This window comes from Thunnus albacares, chromosome 6 (assembly GCF_914725855.1).
Source record: "Thunnus albacares chromosome 6, fThuAlb1.1, whole genome shotgun sequence".
NCBI classification, from domain to species: domain Eukaryota; kingdom Metazoa; phylum Chordata; class Actinopteri; order Scombriformes; family Scombridae; genus Thunnus; species Thunnus albacares.
The window spans coordinates 9,414,183-9,428,541 of record NC_058111.1 but is presented as its reverse complement, the minus strand read 5'-3'; positions in this window follow the sequence as shown (position 1 = coordinate 9,428,541).

The following is a 14,359-nucleotide window of genomic DNA, read 5'->3' as shown; positions in this document are numbered from 1 at the left end:
TGGTTTGGGTCTACTTGTCCCCTTACAGGAAAGGGTCACTGCAAATCGATACAAGGTTAGTTGATTTCGGACTGATGTGTTAGATAGTACTTTCCATCACCATCATCAAAACACCAAATGAGGGAATATCTTTTTGAAGAATAGTGTTCATCCCTCCAGAAGAGTTCCAGAGACAATCAATCAATCAATGCCAAGGCTGAGGAACACCATTTTTCAAAAAGATATTCCCTCATTTGGTGTTTTGATGATGGTGGTGGAGAGCGCCGTCTAACACATCAGTCCAAAATCTCCCATAGGCGTGCAATTGGGTTGAGATCTGGTGACTGCGAAGGCCATGGCATATGATTTACATCATTTTCATACTCATCGAACCATCCAGTGACCCCTCGTGCCCTATGAATTGGGGCATTGTCATCCTGGAAGAGACCACTCCCATCAGGATAGAAATGTTTCATCATAGGATAAAGGTGATGACTCAGAACAACTTTGTATTGATTTGCAGTGACCCTTCCCTCTAAAGGGACAAGTGCACTCAAACCATACCAGCAAAATGCCCCCCACGGCATAACAGAGCCACCAGATCCCCTCACTGTGGGGGTCAAGCATTCAGACCTGTACCAGCTTTTCCTTTAATTTGTCACCCATCTGTGCATTATTACAAGATTCATAAGATTGGGGAAAGTCATACACTATATGTATTCTAATTCTGAAGAATTATCAGAAAAAAATATTCTCCTCAAAGGAGTTTGAGCTTTATTGTTGCCTTTTCAGAAGTACTGTGGTAGTAGAGCTGTACTTGACAACCTAAGAATGTTCTGCCCAGCCAAGAACAATATGATTAAAAGGAAATCACAAAAATACACATTTGAATAACAAAATTAATCAGTAGTTACAGGCATCGGACTGGGTTTACTTGCAAATGTGCTTGGTCTACATTGTCCAGCAGATGGCAGTATTTTATAACCAAAGTTGGAAAATATGGCAACCTTAGATTTTATCTGTGATTTCAGGATGTTAACCTGTTCAAACCAAATGCCATAAATAACCTGGATCCAAAGGATCTGTATTAATCTAAAATAATGATGATAATGATTTGGTTAAAAACTATTTCAGATGTTATGATTCATTTTATGTGTTATCTGAAATATGTGACTTTAATAAATAAAGCATGCAGATGAAGATGTTGTAATAATTTATGATGTAATGAGTCATGAGCGTTATGTTTACATCTGTGGTCTCGTACATTACACAACAACAAGAGCTGTCAAACTAACAACAGTAAGGAGTTTCTCTGTTTAAAATTCTAAAATAACCAACACTCCTCTATGTAGTCTCATTTGTGCATCTTTTTTACAATGCTTTTTTCAAGTATTTATCTTAGAAATGTTAAATGCTAAAGGACGTTGTTCTTCCTGATTTTAGTCCCAGGCTATGTTTGTCCTAGAAGATGTTGCTCATCTGTTGGTTCAGCTGCCAGCCCTGTTCTGCTCCTCTGGATGTTATGGGTTCTTGCTTTGTCCTCGGGGGTTGGATACCCACCCCGATCAGAGCTCCTTCTACTTGGTCCAACGGACTGATTTAGACTTGTGTCTTCAGAAGACTCATCAGAGGAGTCCTCTGTTTGTTTATCGAGGAAAGCTAGACTCCCAATTGCATGTACAACTCCAGTTTGAAACTAATTAATTAGTTTATTCAGTTTGCTTCTAACAACACATCCACCATAGAGTAGGTATCTGGCTTATAGTTGTGGATATATTCTTCATAGTAGTACGGTTGTGAAAATGGAACATTTAATCAATATTTTAAGTAATTTCGGAAATATCCCCAAATTTAACAAAGATATATCAAACACAAGCACTTAAGGTTTGTGAGGCAACACCTTGAAACACAAATTAGTCAAATAATTTGGTTAATATTTTTATATATGCATTACTGGATTAAAAATGTGCAAGGGCTCTTAGTCAGTCAAAGCCTGTAATACCTCTGAGCATCTCTACTCTCATTTGTGTAGAGTTGGGATTAGCTGGACATCAGTCGATATGTCATCAAATGAGTTGACATGAATAATGTAGAATGTCCCCTGCCATGATTTAATGTAATGATTAACATTGTTTCATTACAGATTTGATAAAGCAATGACCAATGGAGTATGAATTGCTAGCTTTTATAAAGAATCACCTGTAAAGCCTCTTTCAGTAAAGGCAATCCAAGTGATCAAGAATGCAGAAGCTTTATTTCATAAAAGACTTTGATGTGGACCCTGTCAATTAGAATATAGCCCTATAAATAGAATCAGAGTGGAGATCTCCCCTAGGGAGCCATAGACAGGGCCTTGAGACCAGTGGCAGTGTAGTGGTAATGTAATTGCAAAGGGGCAATGCAGTGAAGCGGCAGAGACGGCAATGACAGCAGAAAGACAGAACAGGTAAGGTGATTTAAATATCCTTCAGCTAAGATGATCATTTGACGATTGGAAAGCCCACGAAGAGATCCCAGAGAGATTATTGGATAATAGCTGATAGGTGGAGCTGCACGGTGAGGATGAAATAGAATATTAATTGTCTTCCTTCTTGAACTTGCGCTTTAAAGCTTCATTTGTTTTACCCCGCACCATTACTTTGTATCATTCCATGAACAGATGACTTTTAAGATGCTTTATTGATTTTCTTTCATTCTTTTTGGCAAGTCTCCTTCCTTCATTCCTTGGGTAAGTGAATTGAAGAGTAGCACTTGTGAGATTACAGCATACAATCCTAACATATCCAAATATGACTGCCGTTCCAACTAAAGCCACAATGAATTTGTGGCTTGAGCAATTACTTTGAATAGCCAAGTGAGAAATGGCAACATACCTTAGTCATAGTCAGCTCCCTTCATCAGAGGTTTATTACTTATATATAACCATACTAAACATGTTTCTTGTCGTTTTAGTCTTCATTGTTTACAATACAGATTGTAGGCACTAGGACAGTGTTATTGACCTGTTCTGTGGCTCCAGTTGTGTGCAGGTCCTCCTGATCAATACAGGTCAATCACACCATAGCAGGTCAAGTGTACACCACTCCTCAGCAGCTATACTATCTTCTTTCTTATTGTAACTGACCCACAGCTTCTGTATTCTCCATTTTCACTCATTTACTATACCTGCTGATAGCTGAAGTGCAGTCCATAAGAAGTAAGACGGTGGCACACTTTTTCTTAGCTCTGTTTTCCAGTACATTGGGCTCAAAATGAAACAATGATTATTTGTCTAAAGGGCCACCTTTCATCTTTAATTTGCGGGTGTTTACATCCACATCAGTGCAGGATTCATAACCCTTTTATACATACTGTATTCCCCCGGTTTTAGGGGACCAAAATAAAACTTACCTTATAGAACATTGACATGCCTGATAACCATCTATGGTAACTCAAAATATTAAACTTCTAGAAAACTCCTTGGTTAGTGATTGTTTGCCAAATGTGGTAAAACAAGCCTTACCTTGTAGAAAAATCATGGGAGGACTGCAGTCCAGGAAATGTGAAAGCCTGGACTTGTTTGCTGTCGGCATGGTGCCACATGCATTAGGAAGTTCAAAATGATTAAAACTTGTGAGTAGAATTAATCAATTTACTTTGTATTTGAGTTTCCTCACAAAATTAAATTAAATTCTAGGAAAAAATAGGGAGTGCTGCACTGGGTCGGGAAACCAGTGATGGTAACGTTGAAGTAAAAAATCCATGTATTAATAAAGGATTTTTAACTCACTATCAGAGTGCCTCGGATGCTTTTTAGACTGCACTTCAACACCATGGCCTTCCATTAAAAGTAAGCTGGACAGTCATTACTTTTTTTTGTTCTTATTGAATTAAATTCTACTCAATATATTTTCATTAATTTAAAAAAAAATACAATTGTTTAAAATAAAACTTTAAAAAGTCATCATCATTTATATTTGTTAAAAACTGTCTGCAACCCATAGACATTTGCAGATTCAATATCTTCCCTGGTGAGGCTCTGCTGGTCGGTACTGCAGGTGAAATATCTGACCAGTCATGAACATTTAACTGTTAAGATGTTTTTTTTTACTGTGGAAGTGAGCCACTTCACCTGCAACATTCACCACTAACATCATAAAAATGAATACATATGGTTTAAAATAAGACATGAATCTTCAGGGGAAACGAACAGAGGCACTATTTCACAAGGCAAATGCCATATGAGTGTAACTATTATTTAGGCTCCTTCTGTTTATGTGTCAACTTAAGAAAGACACTGCTCCATAAATTGCTCCCAGTGGGCAGCAGCCTTGCATGGTGGGAGCATATGTGTGAATAGGTGAATGAGAGGCAAATTGTAAAGTGCTTTGTACGTTAAGATAGAAAAACACTATATAAATGCATTCCATTTACCATTTGATCACATACTGAGATGCATCAGGATCTGGGTGATTACAAAATCCACTCAGCAATTTCCTGGGGAAACCCTGACTGGACTACAAGTTCACCAGATACTGTACAGTTCACCTATACAGACAGCCAGAACTTAAACTGAGTGATTATCAAATCCAAAGTACAGACTGACTGTCCTTCAACTTACAGACAGTGCTGTAGCTACACATACTTAGGGATGTATAGAAGTATATGGAGGCCACTGTATGATGATTATCCTGCCTACTAGGACACTGTGTGCATTTAGGCTCCATGACGATGAGATGGCTCAGCAGATCAAGGTCCTGCTTGGAGTATGTGGAAATCTCCGGGGTGTTTTCCTGTCACCTCTGATCAGGGGCCTCTGCGACTCTAACATCATTATCACAAAACTGTAGAGACAAGGTGGTGCAGGTGGCGAAGGTTGGGGCATTGGTGGTGTTCATTTCGCACTATGTACTTGTCTCAATGCATTATTGTTCAGTGACATGTTCATACTTTTGCTTCTAAAAAAAAGTGGGGAACTGGACCGTACCAAAATGTCTAAAGATTGTTGGTGAGACCAGTGTGTATTTTTATCTCTCCTGTTGACTTACTGGGCTGACATCGAGGAGCTGAATCATCAAAGGACTGAGGAAAAAAGATCAACTTTTCTGTTGGAGACTTTGCCTGCGGACAAAATTTCTTGAATCTCCTGGTTCTCATCATGAAACTCATCATCCATATTGACTTTCCACAGATACCCCTTGTTTTGATGCAATGACCTATTGATCAAAACCAAAACATGTAGCCTTTGATGTGCAGGCCTATACAGTATATATAAGCAAACATAATGTACATTTTTAGAATATTTTTTCCTCTAGAGAAGGGTATGATGATTAGTCCCTTTTCATGACTAAAGGCAGCTAAAGACACTGTCTGCGTTAGAAAAAAGTTTCCACTGTGCTGTTTTTGAACCTTTTTCTGTTGTTTGCCCTACTTTGCCCTATACAATATTATGCCCCATTATAGCAATGAGGAAGACATTTGAAGATGCATAGTAAATAGGATCTCTAGTTGACGCAGAGTAAATAGCTTGCCAAATAACTGCAGAAATTGTTCTTGAAGCCAATTTTGGCAACTCTTTGTGAAAATCATTTTTATATTAAACTTCATTCACACATGATTTACTGGTATTTTTCTTTTTTTTCATCATTTCAGACAATAGCCCAATTCTGTAGGTCTATTGAACTGGTGATGCATATAATTGAATTAGTTTTGAACGTCATGGTGGGGTATTTCAACACAGGGATTTCATCATGTCTCTATAGCTGGCACTCATTCAGAGAGCCAAGCTAATATAAATAGTATTGTTTTGCATTACTTGAAGCTGCAAACATTGAACAGAAGGCTTTGAGAGTATTATGATGAAGAGTTTCCAAACTTAGGCTTAAAAATCTTCACAGTTCTGAAAAGGATGCACACTACAGTGGCTTCATCCCACATTGTTCTGTCCCTAACATGAGCAATATTTATTGTTCTTTGCAGCTGTTGCAAATAATAGAAATAATCCACGGTTAAAACTGTACAGATTCCTCCTGGACAACCATTAATCATACTGTGTCTTTCTTAGATGTAGCACAGTTGTACTCTACTCCTCCACAAGTTTTTTGGAGCATTAGTTGTACTGTGATATAATAAATATGGTGACATGAGCATTTATCATGGTTACAATAAAATATAACCTCCTAACGCAGCCAATCATAAGCACAATTTTTCACTTTATTTTTGTAAGATACTTTCAGTGCCATAAAAGAGGAAGTGTGTGCTTTATGGTGAATAGGGATTGGTGTGACAGTGGGAATATTAAAATGCTATCCCGTTTCTGCTCACCTAATCTGGAGTTATTGTCAATCAAATGCAGATTGCACTTTCTACCAAGGGAATTTACATCAGTCATTATCACAGTAGTCTACATCCCACCACAGGCATGTACAGAGGCTGCCCTGTCGGATCTTTGCAAAAACTTGAACTGCTCACAGACCGGTAATCCTTATGCTGCACGCTCACTGTTACTGGGGACTTCAATCAGCCTATCCTTAAGAAGGTTATGCCTGACTTCCATCAACATATTGACTGCGCCCCAAGGGGAATAAATACTCTGGATCCCTGCTGCACACCATTCAAAAACAGCCACAGAACAGAATCGCTACCCACGTTCAGGAAGAGCAACCATGTGGCCATCTTGCCGAGGTCAAAGTATGTAAAATTACTATGACGCATGCCCCCAGTGAGAGGTCAGGAAATGGGAAGGCCAATCAGAGGCTGCCCTACAGTCTGCACTACATGACACAGTCTGGAGCACTGTTGATATCACAGTTGACATCGATGGATACACTAAATCTGTGGAGGATTTAATTTGTGAAAAAAAGAAGCAACTGTACCCAAAACTACAGTTAAATCATTCCACAACTGGAAACCATGGCCATGGATTACCAGGGCTGGCATAAACACACGCACTGCAGCCTACAATTTAGGGCTGCAGTCTGGAAACATGGACATGGACAAAAGCAGCAGCCTACAATGTAAGAAGAACAGTAAAGTAGGCAAAAAGGGATTATCAGAAGAAAGTGGAACTACATTTCAAGGAATGCAATCCCAGAAGCCTGTGGCAAGGTCTAAGAATTATGACAGATTACAAGACCAAGCACCAATGCGTCTATAGCAAATGAGCTTGACAACTTTTATGCTCACTTTGAGGCCATCGGCAGCCAGCAAGCAAAACAAGCTGGAACAGAGGTTAATCGATGGGTGGGTGCTTGTCTCACGCATATCTCTCTCCTAGCATGATGTCAGGAGGGCTTTCAAGAGTGTGAACACCAAGAAAGCAGCAGGACCAGATGGTATCAGTGGGTGGGTCCTCAAACTATCTGCTGACCAACTAGCACCAGTGTTCACAATGATATTCAACCTGTCTCCGGCTCAGTCTGTCATACCTAAATGCTTAAAGAAGTCCACCATCATTCCTGTGCCCAAGAAAACAAGACCAGCCTGCCTGAATGACTCCCATCCAGTGGCACTCACCTCTGTAGTGATGAAGTGCTTTGAACAGCTGGTCAAGGATTACATCTGCTCCTCACTACCCAACACACTGGACACACTACTGTTTGCCTACTGTCCCAACCAATCAACAGAAGATGCCATGGCACACATCCTCCACACCACGCTACCTCACCTGGACAAGAAAGGGAGCTATGTGAGATTACTGTTCATTGACTACAGTTCAGCGTTTAACACCACAGTTCCCCCCAGACTCATCACAAACCTCAAGGACCTGGGATGAAACACCTCACTGTGCATGTGGATCCTTGACTTCCTGATGGGCAGACCCCAGGTGGTGAGGGTAGGTGGACACGCCTCTTCTACCCTCATTACTAACAGCGGAGCACCTCAGGGGTGCATTTAGAGCCCCATTCTGTACTCCTTGTACACACATGACTTTGTAGTCAACTTTGACTCCAACACCATCATCAAGTTTGCTGACGACACAACTGTGGTGGACCTGATTTCAGATAACAATGAAAAGCTAACCTTAAGGAAGTAGAGGACCTGACCTCCTGGTGTCAGGACATCAACCTACTTCTGAACGTCAGCAAGACCAAGGAGTGTATAGTGGACTTTGGGAAGAAGCAGGGAAGGAACGACATCCCCTTTAATATCAACAGGTCCTCGGAGGAGAGGGTGGACAACTTCAAAAACCGTGGTGTCCAATTCACTGGGGGCCTGACCTGGACGCAACATATTGACTCAGTGGTGAGAAAGGCAAGGTACAAAGCTAATTTCCCCTTTCATGACAACTGTACGGGGGGTGAATTTTTTTTATAACTCACCTGTTTAAATTTTATTAAGCCGTAAAGTTATGCATAATGAAGGACATGGCTGCTTTGAGTACAGGTCCGCCAGCCACTAGGTGGCTTGTTTCAGCCATTCGGCCCGCCTCTTTGCCCATTTTTGATTGGCTGGGAGTTAGGCAGCATCACGCAATGCCAAGATGGCGACGGCCGGAGCAGCTCACTTTGAGCTTCAAAACCGCTCTTCAGAAACCAACGGGTGATGTCACGGTAACTACGTCCATATTTTTATGCAGTGTATGGTATCCCCTCAAATACCTAGGAATTTCTACTCCTGCACCATCGAGAGTGTCCTGACGGGGAACATCAGTGCCTAGAATGGAAACGGCACCGAACTGGAACACAAGGCCCTGCAAAGAGTGGTTTGTTTTGACTGAACATGCAATAGGCAGTGCTTTACCCTGCCTAAAGGATATTTACACCAGGCGCTGCAAGAATAAGACTAGGAGTAGCATTAAGGATCCCAGCCACCCAGATAACAGCCTTTTCTCCCTGCTGCGGTCGGGAAGAAGGTACCGGATGCATTAGGCCAGCACTGAGAGGCTCAAGACATTACCCTCAGGCCACTAGGATCCTAAATGAGGTAATGTGTAATGCAGTGGATGAATGTATGAGGAAAGTATTAATTTGTATGCGCTGCTTGAAGTTCAGCATTGATTTTCCTGGTAAACATATCACAATGTCACAAGTGCTGCAACAGAACTCTGTTTCACAGCATATCAGTCTGTTGATTCTCTGTGTGTTGCATTACCCTTTTCAATTCAGCCAAAGTAAACTCGATAATCAAAGCAATTAAAAATGCAATCAGTTGTGTTTCCAAAATGCTATGTGGAAACTTGGCCTGGCAGCTCTTTGGGATTCTGGACCTTCTCTCCTGATGACCCCTCAAGGTGAACTCTTGTATGGCTGTCCATCCCATGAATACTAAATATGGCTGAATTAAACATTTTCTCCCTTCTCACTACTATTTAATCAGTTGTCTTACTAAGCTGTCTGTCTGGAGTAATCCCGGAGGCTCACCATCACACTGACTGGCATCATAAAGATGACTGGCACGCTACTCTGGAAGTATTCAAGCTTTAGCAATCCCAGTGGTCCTTTCCCTCTTTTTGTATGCACTCTTTTAGCAGCTACAGCCCTATAAATCAAGAGAAGTTCAAGAGAAGAGAAGCAGAAGCTTGGTTATGTGCTTGCAATGTGTTATGTCATCTCTTGACTGATTCTCAAGTATGATTTCTCTTTGCAAAGTGCTTTAATACATATCTTTAGTAGGTTTTAGGTTCTGTGTTTGTAATCAGATCACAGATTTATTTTCTTCATTTCAAACATTTTCACAGTAATTGAAGAGAAAACATCACTGTATTTTGTCCTTTTTGGTGGTTCTGGCAACACCCATGTCAACTAAGGGTCATAATGATTGTATTTTCATAGTACAGATCCTAAAGTGCTATTTAAAGTTAAATATGTAATATCAGCTGTTTGAGTAATAGGCCTTGCATTGTCTGCAGTGTGTCAAAGGAAGAGAAACTTGACTTCATGCGTAGTTATACTCATAAACAAACTACAATTGTGTTTCCAAATCATCAACAACAGTGGTTGCTTGTTGTGTAAAATTTGAATATTTTTCACTTTGACGCTCCCAATCATAGTATAAAGGAAGGCACTGTGGCAAACAGGCTTTTAAATATTTAGATAAGATACTTAGTTAAAATATTTTGCAGCTTGTGACACAATGAATTTAAATTTATATGGCATGTTCCAGGACTACTGCCCAAATTTTGACAACTGGAGAATCCTTCTGTGTTCTTAAAGCTCCCGACTTCCTTCCACATCGTAGTTTGAACAAAAGGGTTAATGATTGTTCAATTTAGTTAAACTTATCCATACCTAAATGAGGTAGTCTTGAAATCTGAAAGCAATAAACACAAGGCAAGAGAAATATCTAACTGTCTACATGTGAGATACTGTATATGTACAGAATATATATGATAATTATATTGATGCAATAGATAACAGTGCAGAAAACAAATGACAGTGCATTGAGCTGAAGTGTAAATTGTGTTATTGATGCTATTTTAAACCAGAAGCAATTAAACCTGATGTCGCACTATTCCATCACCATATACTGAAAAAAGGACACATCCAGAGGAGGGAGAGGAAGACCTTGATGATAATGAGGCTGATGCCAACACCTCATGTCCACCCACATCCAGACAGCTGGCATCCTGCAGGCACGGCAGTTTGTCAGAACCTTTTCAATACAATGTTTACACAATTAATACTCTGTTTGCATTAGATAGGGTTTGTTATTTTAGCAAAAAGAAAATTAAAAAGAAATTCCCATAATAGAATACACTTGAGAAAGGATGTTGTTGATCATTATGGTCATTAAATATGTTAACTTTCTTGCTTTAGCACAGTATCCAGTTGAGGATTTTGATAATAAATGACAAACTATGCTCCAAACTACAGTAGCAAAGTTAATGACGGTGGTTACAAATGTTTGTTTGAACTACGGTTTTCAGGAACTCAGTGACACCTACATATAGTTCTACCAGCAGAACGTAGTAAGTTGGGCATTGTTGCTTTTAGGGAAAGGTTCATTTAAATTGCCATATTTAGCAGTTCATTTAGCAATAGAATGATTTTTAGAGACAGTGAAATAGTGTCTCATCATCTTTCTCAAAAATGGTGGCTTGTTATCTGCTGATTAACTGGCTAATTACACTTTGGCCACTACAGCGTGTCTCCTCCACATTAAATATGATACATTTTCTGTGTGAGCGTATACACTTACCTGTGTTTCCATTATGCACATTAGCTGAAACTGGCAAATCCTTACAGAACTTTAACAGATTGAACAGCTCTGAAAAAAGCATTAAAAATTATATTTTGAATATCATAATCTGTAGGGATGAACACTTTTATTAAGTACAGCACTGTCTTTTCACTATAAAGAAAAAATAATCTCAATCAAACTAATGCTATGATTTTACTATAGCTATCATTTAATTGGAGGAACATCAGTCTCTAACTCGCTAATATTCCAACTTTAATTAAGTCTCCGGTGAGTTCCTTGGAAGAATCTCAAGTGAAAGTGCTCAAATCCAAACAGATGGCTCACTATTTATTGCACACCTTATGCCACAGGTACTAGCTTTTTTTCCCCCAAAACACTACCCAAGACAAGGCTTCCCTTTATGTACTCTCCTGGGCCTGCACAATTCAAAATTCAGCCAAACAATACAGAAAAGTTTGTTTTAATTAGATCTAAAAATACAATATAGAATAAATCAAATGGCAGACATACAATCCCAGGGCTGCCTATTTAAAGATGCACCACAGAGAATGTGAGTCAGTGTGGATGAATAGGTTTAAAATACAGTGGGTACCCCTGTTTCAGTCATCAATCCATGGGCCTGCAAGTGGCCTGATTCGTACGGCGGAGCTGCTGCCTCACAAAGTGGAAGCCCTCATGCAGCAAACAAGGGAATTGTATCTGACTGTACACATTCATCTAGACTAATGGCATGGTGATGCATCCAGGGGGATACACAAGCTCATGTTCTTTGTTCCAGATCATTTGACTCCTTCTAACTTCCACTCGGCCCTGTCACAAGTGGAAGTGTGAGTGATCTGTTTAATCTCATCAAATATGATTAGGCAAAACACATCTCAAGATAATACCCTTCAGCCCTCAGATTCAGCAGCGATACAGATGAGGCGTGAATGTTGCAGCTATAAGTCAAAAGGGGGCTGCGTAAGACTTGGCTGTATCCCACCTTTATTAGCTTTATGTGAAATATATATTATATATATATAATATAATATTTAAAGATAAATAAAAGTAAGAAAACATTTGGACAATGATGTTCCAGTAGTATACTTGGCATCATCATGAGATATTTTTTCTGCAATTACTTCATGTCCAAGGTAGCAGCAGTGTTGTAAACATGCAGTTATTATTCTTCCTAAATCTCTATTAGAATGAGCTGTCAATCAAAGACAAAACCATTTACACAAACAATGCAACCTCAAGCTTCTAAGGGTAACAATAATAGACTCCCAACTCAAGGTTCTGAAAAAGAAAGGAGGGATATTGAAAAATTGTGAATTTCATCTTCTACTGTTTGCTCTTTGCACCTCATCTTTCGGTGCACAGCAATGATTACAAGTAAACCCAAAATATTTGTCCTGCATGGCAGGTAATATAAAAGATGACACAGTATGGGCAGAATAAAAAACGCAGTTGGATTTTTCCAGTTGGGAACGTTATAATTATTGTTATCGGTGTGTATACATTATTGACTCAAGGTTTGGGTAAATCATGGAGTTACCTTGCCATGTCACTAATACCTATTAATCTGTAATTAAAAACATGATCCAGAGGACAAACATTTCTTCATCACATCTGTTTAGCATACTGCATTTACTTTGCAATCCCTATCCATCTTTGAAATCCTTTTATCCTTTTACTTCCTCAGTAAATCGCCCACTGCATTACACAAGGCAATTTACATGCTTGGATAGTGAAAACAAGTGGAATTACTGTTATTTCTGCATAAAACGTTGTGCTGTTAATCCAAAAGAAGGACCACTATTTGTGTCAGGGTTGGAGGGCTTTTCATGCGCAATCTTGCCATGGCTCCTCCAGTTGTCACTAATCTACAGCAGAACTGTAGGATGAAAAAGAAAAAAAAAACAGACTGTGTTTACAACAGTCTGGTCCAAGTTGCTTTAAAAACTTTACTTTAATACTGAAATCTTTATGCTGAGACTCGAACAAATCGAGTTCTCAAGAAGTAGCATGCCAAGTCTGACTGATTTAATTTTACAGGATGAGAAATACAACTGCTAGAACAATTAGCTCAAGAATTAATGTTCAGCACTGCAAAATCTGAATTGTGCTGTAGACCTAATATGTTTAAGTGTAATAATGTTTTTTAAGATATCACTTCATCCCTGAAGGATTTTGTCAGAGACTTCTGTGCTGCTATGATAAGAGCTTATTGTGAGCTGGAGGACTGATATGGACCCTGCCTACAGGGTACAGTGGGGATCAGTTTCTTCAGTTTAGTAAGACTTAGAAGGTCTCCTCAGAGGTCATGCTGTGATTGTTACATTGCCCAGGGTATGGTTCTCACATTTCAAGGGTAAAGAGAAAATCCATTTTCCAACTCACTATTTACGATTGCACATGAATGTTTCCCTCCTCGATATCCAATTACAAAATTATGATGGATTCTTAGCATTATTTTCTGCAAGGCATTATTCAAGACAGTCTATCTCAATTTACATGGCTTAACGAAGCACTGAGCTTTTAATAACGCGAAGGAGTGTGATACTGGAAGCTGATGTTTATTTGAACTGGCTGGGCTTTTGGTGGTAATGATTATGAAGTGAGCATTGGGAACCGTCTCAGTGAGAGGTGAGGGGAAGCGAGGCGTTGTGTGAAGCAGGCAGATGGTTGGCCGGACAGTGTGTTGATAATGGCAACATTAGTCTGCTGGGAAGCAACATTATGCTCAAGGTCAATGGGAGCTGAAGAATGGAGGATCATAATGACTCAGGCCTTGTGTCCTGGAACGAGATCTCCCTTTAAGGATGTTGAGATATTTAATATGAGCTCAGTAATCTGCACAAGGTTATTATATCCATCCTCAAATTTCAAAAGGTTCATCTGTGTCACTGAAGCAGTAATAATGGACTATAAACTTTGCTTTGTTTTATTTTTCTAAATTGGTAGGGTGTACTGTGTACTGTACTACTTTAAGTTTGATGAGGTGTGGTTAGATAATGTGAATATAATACATATTTGCATATCATTTTCCTAGAACACTTTCATCTTGAATTTTCCCATATGCCTCTCATATATTCCTGGTATTTTCATAAGCACAATACTATTTAAGTCTTTATACATTATTTATATGCATACTTAGCACATATTCATCCTCCAGTAATCCATATTTATGTTATTAAGGAGACATGACTGTTAGTAATACCTGTATCAATCTATAAATTAGTGATTCTCTTTCATATTTCCCACCAATACAAAGAAC